This window comes from Bubalus bubalis, chromosome 8, assembly GCF_019923935.1.
Source record: "Bubalus bubalis isolate 160015118507 breed Murrah chromosome 8, NDDB_SH_1, whole genome shotgun sequence".
Lineage (NCBI taxonomy): Eukaryota > Metazoa > Chordata > Mammalia > Artiodactyla > Bovidae > Bubalus > Bubalus bubalis.
The window spans coordinates 57,731,212-57,749,322 of NC_059164.1; the positions used below are offsets into that span (position 1 = coordinate 57,731,212).

General features: G+C 38.6%; 1 long non-coding RNA gene across 4 annotated transcripts in view; it reads right to left on the minus strand.

The window, feature by feature from the left end:
• Positions 1-18,111, minus strand: part of LOC123334724 — a 204,860-nt gene that overhangs the window by 172,647 nt on the left and 14,102 nt on the right. Inside the window, exon 3 of one of the 4 annotated variants that reach the window (XR_006552791.1) lies at positions 10,511-10,595. This is a non-coding gene — a long non-coding RNA (uncharacterized LOC123334724). Of the gene's footprint in view, positions 1-9,927; positions 10,408-10,510; positions 10,608-18,111 lie in introns of those variants that run through there. The other 3 variants (XR_006552789.1, XR_006552788.1, XR_006552790.1) reach the window with 3 other exon arrangements.

Genomic DNA, 18,111 nt, shown 5'->3' on the forward strand with positions numbered 1-18,111 from the left:
AGCACCTTCATGGGATGAAACTGGAAGATAATAGAATACAGTGGAAGGAGAACATTGGAGGCAGAGAGAGCCACCTAAATGTTACCGCCACGTAGGACCTGTCCTACAAATAATGCATAAAACATGTGCACACAAAAGTAGGATTTAAAGCAGAACCCTAGAGGCCTTTAATAAGGGACTTTCAACAGTCCTGGGTGGTCAAAAACACAAACCATGTTTTAATAGCTAGTGAGTCAAGACTTCTTTCTACCGATTGCTTAACAGCAATAAAGTATCCCAAACTAAGTAATGAACTAAGTGAAAATGAAATATTTTCCAGAGAACTAATCTAATGACTATACTAGTCAAAACAAGAAGCAAACCGGAGGCTCAGAGGTTCTTAATGGGACCTATATTTTCTTTTTTCACTAATTCCCTTTTAAAAAATGAACTTAGACAATGGAGTATGTATATAAAGGCAGATATTATTTATTAGTTTAATGAATTGCTATGTATAATCACCTTTGCATGAAGACTTTCAAGTTAGATCATGCTCCTGTGGGGTCATTAAGGTTGTTAAAAAAATCCAAATAGAAATTTAAAGTAGGTTGATCTTTGCAGTGGGATGGTGCAGTAATTAAAAGCCAGGGTATGGCAACCCACTCCAGTATTCTTGCCTGGAGAATCCTATGGACGGAGGAGCCTGGTGGGCTACAGTCCATGGGGTCACAAAGAGTTGGACACGACTGAGCAACCTCACTTACTTATTCACTTATGGGAGTCAGAAAAGCCTAGGGTTAAATCCCATCAGTGGGACTCATTGTTTGTATCTAAGCAAGTAACCTGACCTCTCTAAGCCTCAGGCTACTCTTATATGAAACAGGAATATAAAATGTCTATCCCTTTGATACAGGGATAAAAGTATATAGTAGGAAAATAAAATATGAAAAAAGATCATGTGAAAAGTAAATGAGGATGTTTGTAAGTATCCTTTAAAAAAACATCCTAGAACATTGCTTGGCATGTAATGGGAGACAGTTGTTGAAAAACTCATCAATTCAGAGTGTCAGGAGACAATTTCCCAAGGGTGTTATGTACTTCTGTATGTTTTCCATGCAGAGGCACTAACTGCCCTACTGTTTTGGACTCTTTCAAGGACGTTTATCCAGTAAACATCTTGGAAGAGGGAGACAATTTCTCTGTCCAGAGCAGAAGACATGTGTGCCTACTATCCAGTATCACAGGGAGAATGTTCTCTCCTGGGACAAAGTTCTGGCTAGTTTAGTTGGATCTATTATAAAAGAGTCGGGCTACTGGTGCTTGGGGTAGCTTGCCTGTCACACAACCCATCAGGTGTGCAGGCAAGACTAGAAGCTTGTTCCATCATCCTGTGGGAATTGAGCTTCAGGAAACGGCAGGAGAAATCAATGAGGCTCTGGCTACCCTCCTGCCTTATGTATACTGCTTGAGGCCAATCATATAACCTTGTCCTTGGTGTCTCCCCTTGGAGTCTCAGATTTTCTGTCAGCTTCTGTTAAACTGGGGTGGGCTAATTTGTTAGCTGTCAAGAAGGACAAAAATCTTAGAATTTCACAGTTCTTGACATAGAGCATTCAAAACCCAGTCTAACTCCAAAAGATTTCCCCATGGATTTGCCATGTGGACATTAATTACTACCACCATATCCAATCTTTTGATTAAAGAAAGCTCCTGTAAATTTGTAAATATATTATCTCTAAGAGAAACTGCAGTGAGTCATTAATGCCTAATTGCTAATTGGCTTATCGTTTAGTTTGTAAAACACTTAGCAAATGCCAGTTGTAATGGAAAATAGGAGGGTCAGTTTGGAAAGAAGTTTCAGTGTTAATAGATGCCTGTGCTGGAGAGACTCCATCCTTGAAAACACCATTTCTTGGAGAGAAATGATACAGGATATACTGAGGTGGCTAAAAAGTTAATTTGGGTTTTTCTGTACCTTCTTAGGGAAAACCCCCTGGAGAAGGGAATGGCTACCCTCTCCAGTATTCTTGCCTGGAGAATCCTATGGACAGAGAAGCTTGGTGGACTACAGTCCATGGGGTCGCAAAGAGTTGGGTATGACTAAGCAACTAACATGTAGGGAAAAACCCAAACAAACTCAAAATATTACTACTTTTCCTCATGCTTTAGTGCATCCCATAAGAGTAAAATATTTTTAAAAATCAATTTCAATTTTTAAATATAGAATCATAAAAGTGTCAGTGTTTTCAGTACTTTCATTCATCACTATTCTGCATTTGTTAAGTGTATCACAGTAATTTGTATTATCCTTCCTTCTCACAATTTTGTGTCAATTCCACTGGCAGGAAACAGTAAATTTTTCCTTCCTTCCCAATCCCTAACCTTACCCTAGCTTCTTCCCTCCTGAGACCTATTATAGAACCTTGACCATATCAGACATGCTTAGCAAATACTATGTGAATTGTGAAAGTGACAAAGTTGCTCAGTGGTGCCCAACTCTTTGCAACCCCATGGACTATACAGTCCATGGAATTCTCCAGGCCAGAATACTGGAGTGAGTAGCTTTTCCCTTCTCCAGGGGATCTTCCCACCCAGGGATCAAACCCAGGTCTCCCGCATTGCAGGCAGATTTTTTTTACCAGCTGAGGAACGGGAGAAGCCCAAGAATACTGGAGGGTAGCCTATCCCTTCTCCAGTGGATCTTCCCAACACAGGAATCGACCTGGGGTCTCCTGCATTGCAGGAGGATTCTTTACCAACTGAGCTATGAGGGAAGCCTGCTGTAATCCCAGAAATCCAGAGCCTCACAAGCAGTATGAAAAACAAGCCAAGTAATTTCCAGACTATGTACAACATTTAAAAAATCAAAAGTGTAGTATTCACAATGTTGGATTAATTCATTCAATATTTTATTAATGGCTACTTAGCACTTTTAAATAACCTTGCAGTAATCACTTTCTAAACCAGTCCTTGTGAAGAAAAGTATTGCCTCATTTCATTTGTTGCTTTATTTGGATAGCTATGATTTAGTTTCTCTTTCTGGTTTAAGCATGGACTAAGTTGGGAGGATGCTGAGTGCCGAAGAATTGATGCTTTTGAACTGTGGTGTTGGAGAAGACCCTTGAGAGTCCCTTGGACTGCAAGGAGATCCAGCCAGTCCATTCTGAAGGAGATCAGCCCTGGGATTTCTTTGGAAGGAATGATGCTAAAGCTGAAACTCCAGTACTTTGGCCACCTCATGCGAAGAGTTGACTCATTGGAAAAGACCCTGATGCTGGGAGGGATTGGGGGCAGGAAGAGAAGGGGATGGCAGAGGATGAGATGGCTGGATGGCATCACTTGACTCGATGGACGTGAGTCTGAGTGAACTCCGGGAGTTGGTGTTGGACAGGTAGGCCTGGTGTGCTGCGATTCATGGGGTCGCAAAGAGTCAGACACAACTGAGTAACTGAACTGAACTGAAATTGGGAGGAATTTAAAAAAAAAAAAATGCTTATTCTCTCATTGTAAGAATTGAAGAGTCAACATCCAGGAGTTCAAACTGACACCATAGTGAGATTAGACACTGGTTCTTCAAATAAATAAGATGCTGCATGCAAAGCTTTTAGTGTATGGTAGGGATTCTATAAATAGTAGCTATTATAACTCTGCCAAAAAAAGTTAATCCCAAGACTCTCTTTATGTTGAGAGTTCTAATACATGTTCAAAAAAATCCATTTATAAAAACGAAAGGCTCAAAATTTTTTTCATTAACCTATCAAATATTTAAAGTAGGCTACACTTAAAAGTTGAAGCCATATGAGCTCATGAAAGCAGGAATTTCATAAATTAAACATAGTGAAAATTTTGAAAGAGTATGGATAACTGTACCCTATGCAATCAAGCAGAATTAAATGTGCATATTCCCTAAAACACGAATTAAAGTATGGCCTACAGAAAATTACACTGCATAAAGATTTGAGGTTAAGAGGACAAAAACGCTGACTTCCTCATGTAGATCCCTGAGTTACATTGCGGTTTTGGGTCATAACTGTGTGCCATTTGACTTCTACGAAAACCGATGTTCCCTGATGCGATTTCACAGAATTGAGAGGCAGTCTATTATCTCAGAAGAAATAAGGCTTTATCTGGAAAAGGACTTTAATTTGAACTTCAAGTCTAGCATTATTTTAGTTGTGCTGTGGATCTTGGGTAATTAAATTTTCTTAACTTTTATTCTCCAATTAGTAAGCTCGAAATAAAAAGACACACATTGTAAGATTGTTCTGAAGATGCGTATTGATAATAATGAGTATTTATTGAGTACTTGAGCTTCCCTGTTGGCTCAGATGGTAAAGAATCTGCCTGAAATGTGGGAGACATGTGTTCGATCCCTGGTTTAGGAAGACTGCCCTGGAAGAGGGCATGGCAACCCACTCCAGTATTCTTGCCTGGAGAATCCCATGGAAAGAGGAGCCTGATGGGCTACAGCCCATGGGGTCACAAAGAGTCAGACATGACTGAGCAACTAATCACATTGAGTACTTAGGTTTCCCTGATGGCTCAGCAGTAAAGAATCTGCCGGCAATGCAGGAGCTACAGGAGACTCAGGTTTGAACCCTGGGTCAGGAAGATCCCCTGGAGAAGGAAATGTCAACCCGCTCCAGTATTCTTGCTTGAAAAATCCCATGGACAGAGGAACCTGGCAGGCTATAGTCCATGGGGTAGCAAATAGTCAGACACGACTGAACAACTAGGCACACATATTGAGTACTCACCACACTGCATTTTACAAAACAATTGCTCAATTCTAAGTTTATAATATTTTTCCAGGTTTCTGTGTTTTGTAAACATTATTAATTTTGGTAAAAAAAAAAAAAAATTATGTTCCTGAGCTCTTCAAGGCTTGACAAGCATTATATGCACATCTCCAAACTCACTGTGCAATAAAAGTCCAGAAGTAAGCAGAGCCATAGAGTGCAAAGCTTAACTGCTTTAATTGCATTAATGACTACTAAAATAGCCTGGAAAAAAATTACTTTTCTGCATAAGAATTTTTTAAAACTTTCAGATATCACAATTGGAGGTAAACACTTGTGGGGTCCATCAGTACACCCCCATTGCTTTCCTACATTGAGCTACAGAACTTCATTTCTCTCCTGAGACTGATATAAATTGCCACTGATAGAGGCATAAGTTGGACAAAGGCAAGGTTGTGCCCACCTTTTGACATCACAAAATTCAGAAGGCAAATACAAGATATCAGCACTCTAACAACATCTGAATGTAAAAGGTCCCTTCCATTTAATAAAGGAACGATCAGAATTATGAGTTATAAAATTATCCAATCTTTTCCCTTCCTTCTCAAACATAATATACCTTCACGCAGCATCTCACTCATCCCTCTAGACTGAGAGAAAAGTCCAACCCAGCCAAACTCTCCATCTGTGCTCTGCATCCTGTCCCATTCTTTTTCCTCTGCATACTAGTCCCCTCCTATTTTCTGTACATTCACACCCTTATCCCTACCAGCTCCCTCCCTTCAACCTACAAGTACATTAAAAATACCTCCACACACGCTTATTTCTCACTTCCAAGAAATGTCTTGCACCAAACATGCAACCCCCATTCCTTACCCACTTTCAAGTCCAAAGTTAGTAACACATATACTCCAACTATACGTCAACTTTATCTCACTCTAGAATTTACTACAATTCTATTTACCCCCACCCTGGATATCAAGATGCCTTTGGAATGATTTTCTGTGTATCACCAGTCTATCGTCAGTCCCCAAATTTAATGGACTTTTAAAGCATCTTCTAGTGATAATTCTTTTCTCCTTAAAAATCTGTCCACCTTGGCTTCTATCCTTGCATTGTTCCCTTCTTCTGAGCTCCAGCCCTCAAGCCTTATATGTTGGCATTTCTCAGTGAGCCACTCATCACACTCTTTTTACTCACATCCTTCACTATGGGTTTGTAATGTTGCCACCCATAAACTACTTCTTCCATAGTTTCTCTCTTGATCCAAGTAATCACCATCTGCCCACTCATTTAAATTTGAAATCTTAGTTGTACCTTCAACTTCTTCATTTGCTATCAATTCCTCAGATTCAATATGATATAAAACACAGTGGCTTCTCAGGTTAAAAAGACCTGAATTCAAATTCCTGTTCTGCCCTCAAAGAGTTTAGAATCCTGTATGTTCTGTGAAAGAGAAGCAGGTAAGTGCCCTTGGAATTAAAACACATGCTAATATGTGGGTACTTACAAAATCAAGTGGGAGCCCAGAAAAAAAGTGATTTGCTCTAATTCTGGATAAGTGGAGGGAAGAATGAGATAGCAAGGGTAGGTGGGGGGGGGGGGGGGGGGGGAGGGGAAGCAGGAGTAACCAGAGAGAGTGCAGGGCTAGAATTCAGGGAGTGGAAGCAGCAGGAACTAGACTTGTTGACAGAGCTCATACAGTGATGAGCCTAATACACCAAGGATGATGGCCCTATTGTGGTTGTTGGAGACACATTAAATATTTCTGAGAATACACTCAATTTTTGTGCCTGAAAATTCTTCATGGCAATATACAAGTTGACAGAGGGAATAAAGCCTGGAGTGAAAGTCTGCTTGGGAGGCTAAGCCTGATAAAATAATATCAATCTATTCAATAATATTTGTAGGCACCACTGGAGATATATCAGAATAGAATTGAAGACATTTGAAGATTGGTGCCTTCTCATCGGCTCTGATGTGTACAATACTGAAGACTCTGAAATCTCATCAACGCTTTGAATAAACATTACATAATTTGATGATTGTCTTTCTCTTCTTTAGAAGAAGGCTGCAGAAGTAAAATGTGTAAAGAGCAGGAGAGAGTGGAGAGAGAGAGAAACGGGACAATAGGAGGAAAGAGTAAACAAAAGTATTGTGGGCAAACACAGAATGCAAAGAGAGGGAAAAGATGGAAATCAAGGAAAATGAAGGAACATATTGTTTTCTAAATATCTGAAAACTAAACTTTCAATGTTTTAGAAAAAATAAAGCCTTAATAACCATTTTTGAGTTTGATATGGTTACTTTCATGAGCCTATGTATTACGGATATTGACACATTTGAAAATGATGTGCTTTTATTTTACTGGCTAGGACAGTAAACTCATGTATTTGCCAACAATAATGATGTATCCCTCAGGTTAGTTTTAGTTCTCTTTGATCATGGCACAATTGCTTGATTAACCTACAGTTAAAAAAGGCTTTTAGAAAAAATGTTCATTGTAAAAAAAAAAAAAAACCCTATCTTCTAAAAAATGTTTAAATTGCAAGCAAGTGTGGAAACTTTATAAGAAAAGCATAAGAGCCATATTAAGTATTAATGTGCTAGACATACCACCTGTGAAGACAGTGCATTAATAGCATCACTTAACCTGAATACTTCATTCCACTGCTTTAACCTTTACACCAACAGACTTAATATATTCAGCTTTGTTTTCAATTATCTGTTATGTCCTGCATTGGGTTTATTGTAGACACTGTGAAAACTATTATGACCCCTCAAAGACATAAGGCAATTTTCTTCCCACCAGGATATTTTGAACAAATTACTCTCAGTTTTAACATGAATAAGTCTATGAATTTTCATTCCCCAGATCTGAAATAATGGAATTCAGCTGTAACTTAAATTGTAATTATCATGTCAATAAATTGAATTAAAAAAAAAAAAACCACTGAAGACGAAACTTTCTGTCTTTATCTGATTTTACTTTCTCCATTTTTCCCCCCTCATTTGGGGTCAATCCTAGGGAGCGCTTTGAAGTGTAATTATTTTTTAGGGTGCTGAAGGCAGTTCTACTGTTTGAAAAGACAGTGGTATAGCATCCCACTGCTGTTAGCATTACAAAGCATTACTATACCCTGCAGTAATTAAAGGCTGTTATAGTTAAGAATTTTATGATTAGCCCCTATTATAGCTCACTGAGCTTAAGTTTTGAAATGCTGCACTGAGTTCAAGCCTAAAATGTTTCTTAGTCATATAACACATTTTAAAGATTAATTTGGATATTTTTCAGAGCCCTCTTGTTTCCCCCACTCTTGGGTTATCTTAATATCCTTTCACAGCACGGTGAGTGTTAAAGCTAAGGGCTCATGCCCAGAACAAGGAATTTAGCTCCTCTATTCTAATGTAGATACCCTATCCACCTCAGAATGTTCCCAGGCAAGGAGGATCTTTATAAAGTAGCCCTTGGACTCACTCAACTTAGCTGCTAAAGCCATGGCTACCAATACATTAAGTCAAATACCAGAAGTTCAGCTGTAAAATGTACAGCTGAAAGAAGTCTTCGGATTGAAAAAAGATCATTAAGCTTAGTTCTCCCCCTCCTTAAAAGCCCTTCACTGCAGTCATTGAGAATATATAGGTATTTAAACTTTGACAACAATATTAGCATGATAATTTGTCTCACTTGCTTTTTAATATGCTTAAAGATATAAAATCAGACCCTTGTGGCTCAGTTGGTAAAGAACCTGCCTGCAATGCAGGAGACCTGGGTTCAATCCCTGAGTTGGAGAGATCCCCTGGAGAAGGGAAAGGCTACCCACTCCAGACTTTTGACCTGGAGAATTCTATGGACTGTATAGTCCATAGAGTCACAGAGTTGGACACAACTGACCGACTTACACACACACACATAAAACAGCAATAGCAACAAGGACATTGGTGCCAAACAACTTTTTTTTCTTATAAGTAACAGAAGAGATAAAATCCTTCCTATTTTTCTTCCACCTCTTCCCTACAACCCCACCACCCTCCAGCCTCTCTTTCAAAACCTGTTCAGGGGGTGATGAAGAGAAGATGAATGCAGATGAAGAGAAAAAAATGAAGGACATGTAATCAAGTGCAAAATACCCTGGTAACTATAGAGGAAGAATGAGATGCAAAGAAAAGTGAAAAGGGTGGGGGTGGTTAGGAGTTCTAAGAACTTTCTGTAAAAACAGGGTTCTCCAGTGGGGTTTCCCATTGGGAGGGACAATGAAACTGTTACAGACTTTAAAAAAAAATTTTTTTTTTTAAGATTAAGAATCTAACCAAAGAGAGAGTAGCCCTTTACCACCCCCTACACTGGCCCTTGAACAATCAGTTGACTCCTTATACCCACTCCTAAGAAACAAGGGAGAGTAAATAGGCTACAACATGGATGAACCTCGAGGACTTTATGCTAGGTAAAATAAATGGGTTACAAAGAAACACGGTCCAATTCCACCTATATGAGGGACTTAGAGTAGTCAAAATCATAAAGAGTATAGTGATAGTTGTCACAGGCTTAGGGGAGGGGAGCATAGGGAATTTGATAGGTAATCAGCATACTTTTTAATAAACACACTGTTTAATCTACCATACAACATACTGTTCGATAGGTAATCGGTTTCACTTTTACAGATAAAAGGTTATGGGGATGGATGGTGGCCTAATTGCACAATAATGTGAGTATATTTAATACCAGCGAACTTAAAAAATGGTTAAGACAGTAATTTTTATGTTATATGTATTCTACCACAAACTTTTTTTAAAAGCCAGTGATACAAAAATATTAAAATAAAAAGTTCTGCCAAATGATTGAAACACGGGAGTATAAATCAACAAAGACAAGAGAGGGACCTTAGGCAGATGAGTGATACCTACATGTTTCTATGAGATGAAAACAGGACCTAGAGATAACTAAGCATAGCCTGAAGTACAAATCAATTTGCCTTGTGAGACCCAAGCCCACAGAATGCTTGAGAACATCCTGAAGACATGATAATGACAAAGCAGAAAACAAAGCAAGAAGAGTATAATGCTCTTTAAGAAAAGATATTTCTCAGCCCTTTCAGAAGTTATTCCTAATGAAAAGCCTGAAGGGTAAATCCATTACCACCATATTGTACAAAGCATAGTACATCTGGAAGTTTTGTGAGATACTAGGAAAAAAAAATTGTGTTCATACCTTAACAGATGTCAGATTGGAGCCCCAAATTCAGCTCCAGAAGCCTGCTTTGCTGCAAATAAGCCTTCAGACTCTCAGATGGACTCTGGGGGCCACTCCACAGCTCCTCTGAGCTGGGAGAGAAGGGAGTCTTTCACAAGGCGTGGGGCTTGACCCACACGTGGAGTGAGCCAGACCCTTTATGGACTAGGATGGAGGTGGGGGCAGAATGCCAGGGCACACGTGTTGTTCATCCAGGATTCTCCTGCTGCCCTTAGAGAAATCCTGAGATCCCAGATTGGGTTTTTTCTGGGAAGAGTGGTCAGGGTGACTAGGCCTCTGGCCTGGTTCCTCCATTCTGTTTTGAAAACTGTATTAACACTTTAAAGTCTGTAAGATGTTCTCTTGTACCCAGCAAAGAATAGCATCACCATGCTACACTTTTATCTTTTTACAAGGTTTATGAAATTTGGAATCCTTGCTAAAAGTCCATCTTAACCAGAATTTATATAGGCATTCCATTAAAGAGGGAGGAAGAGAAGTAGCGAGATTGAGAGAGAAAAGAGACAAAGAGAGAACTCAGAGCCCACAAAACACTGAATACCTTCAAGAACAGTTCCATCCTGTTGATCACCAGGCAAAGTTGAGCAGCTGGCTCATCTTGATCCTGTGTAGTGAATTAGACCCACCTGGAGAGAGATCTGAGCCGCATGATGAAATTAGATTCATTCTATCCTACTATCACCCCTGTGATTCACACCAATCAAATTTCTAATTGAAGACTTAAGAAGTCAACCCAGCTGGTATTCAGAATCCGAATACCATAAAAAGTTCTTTCTTCTGGCTTCAAGATAAAAGACTATTCTTCAACATGTTATAATTTCATGTCAAATGAGATTTTTAGATATACAAAGACTAGTCATTCTCAGAGTGGCTAAAGCACCAAGGCAGGTTATATTCCAGGGCATTCTGTGTAAACTGTGACAGGAAAACAGGGAATGATCTAGCAGCAGTCCCCAAATGTTTTGATACCAGGGACCAGTTTCATGGAAGACAATTTTTCCACAGACAAGCAGCGGATGGGGGGCAGAGGGTGCTTTTAGGCTGGTTACATTCATTGTACACTTTATTTCTATTATTATTACATCAGCTCTACCACAGATCATCAGGCATTAGATCCTGGAAGTCGGGAACCCCTGCTTTAAAGCATTGTTGATATTTCAATAATAAAATACCAGAAAAAAGAAGTTACATTTTCTTCCCTCACATGTAAAGATAGAAATACTCTATCAGCTAGAAGTTTCCCTGTAGATGGAAAAGGTCTAAAGCTCTTACTTTGTACATAATGGCATTTAACTGAGGGCACCAGTGATCTTCCATAGTTACTAATCCCAAGTTGGAGCTAGAATTGCTGTTGTTGTTGTTGTTTAGTTGCCAACTTGTGTCCAATTCTTTTGTGACCTCATGGACTGTAGCCCATCAGGCTCCTCTGTCCATGGGATTTCCCAGGCAGCAATACTGGAGTAGGTCACCATTTCCTTCTCCAGGGAATCTTCCTGACCCAGGGATCAAATCCATGTCTCTTGCATTGGCAAGAAGGTCTTTTACCACTGAGCCACCAGGGAAGCCATAGAATAGGCTTCAACAAATGAGTCTTCTAGAACATCCTTGTGTTAACCAGATATTAAACTTTTAGAATTTTACAGAATATCAAAATGAAAGCATTATCATAGATCAACTGCCTAGACATCTTATAAGTATCTAATGTAAAAAACCCAGAGATAAATGGAATCCTTAAATATTCTAGAAAATCTGGTCTGCAAAATTAAATGTTGAGCTTTTAAATAGCCTATTGTTATGTAGGGCAAAATATGAGTGAAAAAAGAGGATAATATGTTCCTAAAGACCCCAAAATTGAGGGCAATTAGTCACTTCATAGATATGGAAACACATAAAGAATTTTACTGAGGTGTAATAGAATCATATACATGATGAATTCACTCTGTATAAATAAATAGTCAACAAATACTAATTTTGTGCATGATTATCTGATTTTGGAAATTAGATAACCATATTCCAGGATTAAAAAACTCCAACACAGGGTATATGTGTTTGATCCCTGGTCAATCCCTAAATTTCCAATACAGCAACCAAAAGAAAAAAAAAAAAAAAGTACCACATGCATCAAGAAAGATGAAGTCAAAGATCCCGTGTGCCACAACTAAGACCCAGTGTAACCAAATAAATAAACAATTAAATGTGAAGTGAAGTGAAAGTCACTCGGTTGTGTACAACTCTGCAATCCATGGAATTCTCCAGGCCAGGATACTGGAGTGGGTAGCCTTTCCCTTCTCCAAGGGATCTTCCCAACCCAGGGATCAAACCCAGGTCTCCCACATTGCAGGTGGATTCTTTACCAGCTGAGCCACAAGGGAAGCCCAAGAACACTGGAATGGGTAGCTTATCCCATCTCTAGTGATCTTCCTGACCCAGGATTGAACCGGGGTCTCCTGCATTGCAGGCAGATTCTTTGCCAACTGAGCTATCAGGGAATAAATCAAATCAAATGAAAAATACACCTAAACAAAGAAGCCAATGAGGCATACATTAGCAGCCAAAGGTGGCTTGATCAAATTCAAGGGGAAGGAAGTTGATATTTATGTATGGGGATAAATGTGACTATGATATTAGAATCATATAATAGTTTCAGAGCTGGAATCATGGTATATAGTCTGAGATCTGGCATTAACAGTGAATTTAGTCTCATGTTCTTTGCGGCAATTCTAGGCATTTAAAATGCACCCATAAATTGCTTAATTGTTTTGCAAGCAACAGGAACACTAAAAGCTCTTTCCAGTGTCTCAATACAATATTAGAACACAACTTTCTTGAAGTTGAGCTGAATGTCACACAGGAAACCTCAAGGTCTTTCTCTTTGGAGCCCTTAAAAGTCAATTTCATAGGCCATTTTTCTTTTGAATATTAACAAATCTTTATCCATTTTCAAAAAATAACTTTTGTATGTTTTTTCTACATGTATAAATTGACAGAAGACTTTAAAATGTCTTTGAAAATCTAAGGATTTATGCTCTTAGTCTTCTTTAAAATTCTGGTAAGACAACCAAACCCCTTAAAATTTAGTGGCAGCTATATTTATAATCGAATCTGCTCTCTTTGTTCCCAAATCAGCCCTCATTCATCTGCAAACATTGTTCCCTGTGGGTCTTTATCAGCTGCACTCTAACCTGAGTAGAAATTGATCTTTCTCTCTGGCTCCATCGTAAATTGTTCACCGTTATTTTATTGTATTCAATACAACCTCATCCCTTTACGTGCAAACATGCAGTCTTTTGCATGTTTGAGGCTCAGGCCCATACTCTGTCCTTCTCCTGCTCTGTCCTGCCTACTAGGGTACTACATTGCCTCTGTCTCTTGTCAGTTGGCCTCCAGGTAGGCTCAGCCAATGGGAGGTTGTGAAAGACTGGAGCATGGGAGGAAGGGAGAAGCCAGGGTACTTCTCCCTCGCCCATCTGCCTCAAGGGGTCGTGGTGGCCCCACAGCAGCTGCTGCATCTTCTCCGTGGTCACATTCATCAGACGTCTTCCTCCTCCATGACTTAGCACCTTCCAGACAGTCCTCACCATGGATGCAGCTCGAGCCAAACTGCCCCAGTTGGGGCCTTGTCACATCACCTCCTTCCTCTCTCTTTCCCTTCAGAGAAATGCTAGCACTTTTTGTTGCTCAACTCTGGGTTACTTACAATTTCATGTTTGGCTTCCCAGCTTGTGACCTTTGTAAACACGTTTTTTCATTAAAACCCCTCTGTCTGGAAAACTAAGAATGGTTTCTCTTTTTGTAACTGTAACCTGTCTGATATACACAGTTTTATTCCCTTTCTTGGCTGTGAACCCCTGAAGTTCAAGAGCCTTTATAATGTCCTTAGGGTGCCATTTTGTTCCCAATCTGAAACCCCCTTTAAATTATCCTGACAAAGCTACCTGTGTTATCTTACTACCCTATAAACATAATTAAATCATTCTTTTTAGAAATCTTTGAGGGCTCTCCATTTCCATGACAGTTTTTAAAAATGTCCTTTTTCTTTGTTTCTCAACATGTCTTTCAGTGAATTAGCAGCTGACAAAATATATTTAGTAAGAGAAAATATGAATATAAACTCACGGTGGCTCAGATGGTAAAGCGTCTGCCTACAATGCTGGAGACCTGGGTTCGATCCCTGGGTCTGGAAGATCCTCTGGAGAAGGCAATGGCACCCCACCCCAGTACTCTTGCCTGGAAAATCCCATGAACAGAGGAGCATGGTAGGCTACAGTCCATGGGGTCGCAAAGAGTCAGACACGACTGAGCGACTTCACTTTCACTTTATCACCATAGAAAAAGTAAACAGATACATTATACCAGAAGAAAAGTTGGGAAGGAAAGAAACTTATAGTTACAAAGTTTGTCTCCAAACATTTTGACAGTCCTAAGAGGGAGACACTCAATTACACGCCTCTCTTTCAGAGGGCTAGCAAAATGTTCTTGGCATTTCCATCTGATGGAAATTGCTCACCTTATCAGAAGTGAGGGGAAGTCAAGCAAGTAAGACTTAAAATTTCATGTAAAGAAAGGCTTCAGCAATTAAAAAGGTATTTGAAAGTCACAGCTCACTTGGGATGGATGAATTTGCCTGTCATTCAAACAATCTTTCATAATTGCTAGTTGTCTCTAGGATTTTAATAAATGTGAACAGGAAAGAATTAACTTTGTTCATAGACATTCTCTAATGCTATTAAGAACAGCTCCATACTCTTTAAAGACCAAATAAACAGGCGATAAAACTAACATTGGGCATCCCAGGTGGTGCTAGTGGTCAAGAACTTGCCTGACAACACAAGAGACATAAAAAATGTCTGGCTCGATCCCTGGGTCAGGAAGATCCCTGGGAGGAGGGAAAGGCAACCCACTCTAGTATTCCTGCCTGGAGAATCCCCTGGACAGAGGAGCCAGGTGGGGTTCATAGGGTCACAAAGAGTTGGACATGACTGAAATGACTTAGCACACATGCAAGGCTAACATTACTGGATGAAATTGAGGAGCATGGCTCACTCCTGAATAAATGGTTCTTTCCATTTTTTTCTGCTGTGGCCAAAGGAAGACCTTCAGGCAAGGCTAAGATATTTCCCTCAAATTAAGAGATATAGAAATAAGAGTCCCAGGTCTGCTCCCAACATGAACAAATGATTGATCAAGTCCTTTACAATTTTGTTTAACAGAGTAGAAGAGACAATTGACTAAGTAGGATTTATAAAATTTCCACCAATCCCATAAGAAGTAAGCTTCACTTTTCCTCAGTGACTATCTAATTGAGTAAGAAAGGTCTCTAATGAAATTGCTTTAAGAGTCAGTAGAAATACATATTTCTGAACAACCAAAGCAAATGATCTGCTATTTAGAGGGTTTTATTTTTTAATATAAATTGATTAAAATTTAGAGACTTCTGCCAAATATAATTTATTCAGTTTTAGAATAATGGATCTAATCCATTCTTTCTAATGATTACATTAGAGCAAAATCAGTTGTGTTGAGTTCACTTCTGATTTGACAAAATAAAAAATAAAAGTATAAGGGAATTTTTAAAATGATAACGCCTAATGTTGATGAGTGTGTGAGGAAAAGATTATGTTTATAAATAGCCGGTAGACATGAAATCAATAAGGCCTCTCTTCTGGGTTATCAATAAATATCAGAAGTCTTAATATATGTGTGTACCTCTTGATTAAATAATACGGGTTCTAGGAATTTGTTTTAGTGAAATACTTATGGGCATGTACAAAATTTTCTACACAGATGTTCATCACAGCATTGCTTCTAAAACTAAAAAATTGGAAATGACCCAAAAGAAAGTTATTAAATAAATGATCATATATTCCCACAATAGAACATGATGCAGCTATTAAAAATTGTGTAGTAGAAGAATTTAATCATACTGAAAGATGTTCTCAATATATTATACAAAGAAACTATTGCTAAGGAGACTTCCAGTAAAAGATGGTAATGGCAGATTGAACACATACATATAGGCTCACTCCTTCCTGGAACCCTAAAAGTGACAGTAAAGAGGTTTTTTAAAGGAAAAAAAAAAAAAAAAAAAAAAAAAAAACAAAAAACAAAACCCACAAAGTCAAAGACAGAAAAAGAGGAGACAATAACAGCAACACTTAAGATGATGGAAAGCAAATAGATATGTCATTAGTAATATAGATACAAGAAAGCTGAGCCCCTACTCAACAACATAGAAAACCAATAAGCAACTTCATTTCCATTTTGTTCCAGAACTCATGAAGAACTCAGAAATTGATGGTATCTGGTCCTTATGAAAGTGGCCTAAAGGTAGTACTAAAGATTAACTTAAAGTTAGATTAAAAGATAGTAAGGGAAAAAAATTTTATTGACAAAGGAAAATAGAAAAGCAAATCACCCATTGGCTTCTGCTTTTAACATAATTTTGTGAGCATGTGATATAAGAAGCAGCCATAAAAATAATAAAGCCAGAGAGGGACTTTGCTGCTGGTCCAGTGGCAAAGATTCCATGCTCCCAATGCAGGGGGCCCAGTTGAATCTCTGGTCAGGGAACTGGTTCCCACATGATGTAACTAAGGATTCTTAGGCTTCAACTAAGACCCAAGACAGCCAAATAAAAATAAAAAAAAATAATAATAATTAGGCCAGAGAAGCCAGAACAGAAGTCTGGCATTTTTTAGCCAAACTATTGGCAGCAATTGGATTTCTTATTACATGATAAAACTAGCCCTGTTGTTTTAAGCTAGTCTTCATCAAGCATTCTATTCATTTGACTGAAAGGACTGCAAGTCCAAAGGGAGGTCACCTCAGAAGTAACCATATTGAGTTGTTAATAATATAGTTATTTATACTTTTATATAAGCCAACTACTCATAAAGTATATGTCCTGGCTGATTAAAAATTCTTAGGCAATATATTTAAAAATAGGACTCTACCAAATAATAATATAATTGTCATTTCTAAAATTCAAGTTTGTAAATAGACATAATGGAGAAGGAAATGGCAAGCCACTCCAGTGTTCTTGCCTAGAGAATCCCAGGGACTGGAGAGCCTGGTGGGCTGCCGTCTGTGGGGTCGCGCAGAGTCGGACACGACTGAAGCGACTTAGCAGCAAATAGACATAAATGAATTAAATCTAATGACATCCCTCATCATTTTGGATTAAGACTAACCTAGTTATAGTTGGCTAAAGAAATCGGTGAATTTGCCCACATTTTTCAAGAAGTGTTGAGTATGCATCTGTTCTCTGTCAGGAAATATAGTAGATATTGGAGACATCAATATAAATTAGACTCTGCCTCTGCCCATAAGTGACATGTAGCTACTCTACAAATGAAGAATATTTAGGTACTTTCAATTAAATCTTAAAGGATCCTTTGATCATAACTGTAAAATTGTCTCTCCCTGTCTGTAGGAAGAGTGGGCTTCCCAGGTGGTGCAGAGGTAAAGAATCGGCCTGCCAGTGCAAGAGATGCAGGTTCTATCACTGGATCAGGAAGACCCTCTGGAGGAGGAAATGGCAACCCACCCCACATTCTTGCCAAAGAAATCCCATGGATAGAGGAACTGGTGAGCTATAGTCCGTGGGATCTCAAGGAGTCAGACACCACTTAGCTACTGAGCAGGCAAGCATGTCTGTAGGAAGAGTAACCACAAGGATGAAGGAGAAGATATATCTGAGTAACAGAAATCTTTGTGATCCGTGATATCCCTGCAAACTTCACAATGAGGAAGTTTTCAAGTTACTTCAGGCAGAATATATTTCTGGTTTTAAAAAGAGAATATCTTTCTTCTCTTAAAGACATAGAAACAATAGTGACATAAAACACTAAGAACACATTACTTCTTGTTCATTGTGTAATCACTGAAATAAAGTTTTTGATTATGAAGGTTAAAAAGAGCCATTCCTCAACTCCAAACAAGAAGTAATAAATGATCAAAAACCAAGGTCTCAGTCAATTATTCTTTTCAAAAGTTGACACATAATGATCATAGTATCAGCATATTAATGATTACTGTATTACTAAGACTATAATTAGCCTTGTTACATTAATAATAATAATAATGATAAGGAAATCCATCATAATATACTTTTTTATATTATATACATATTATACATATACA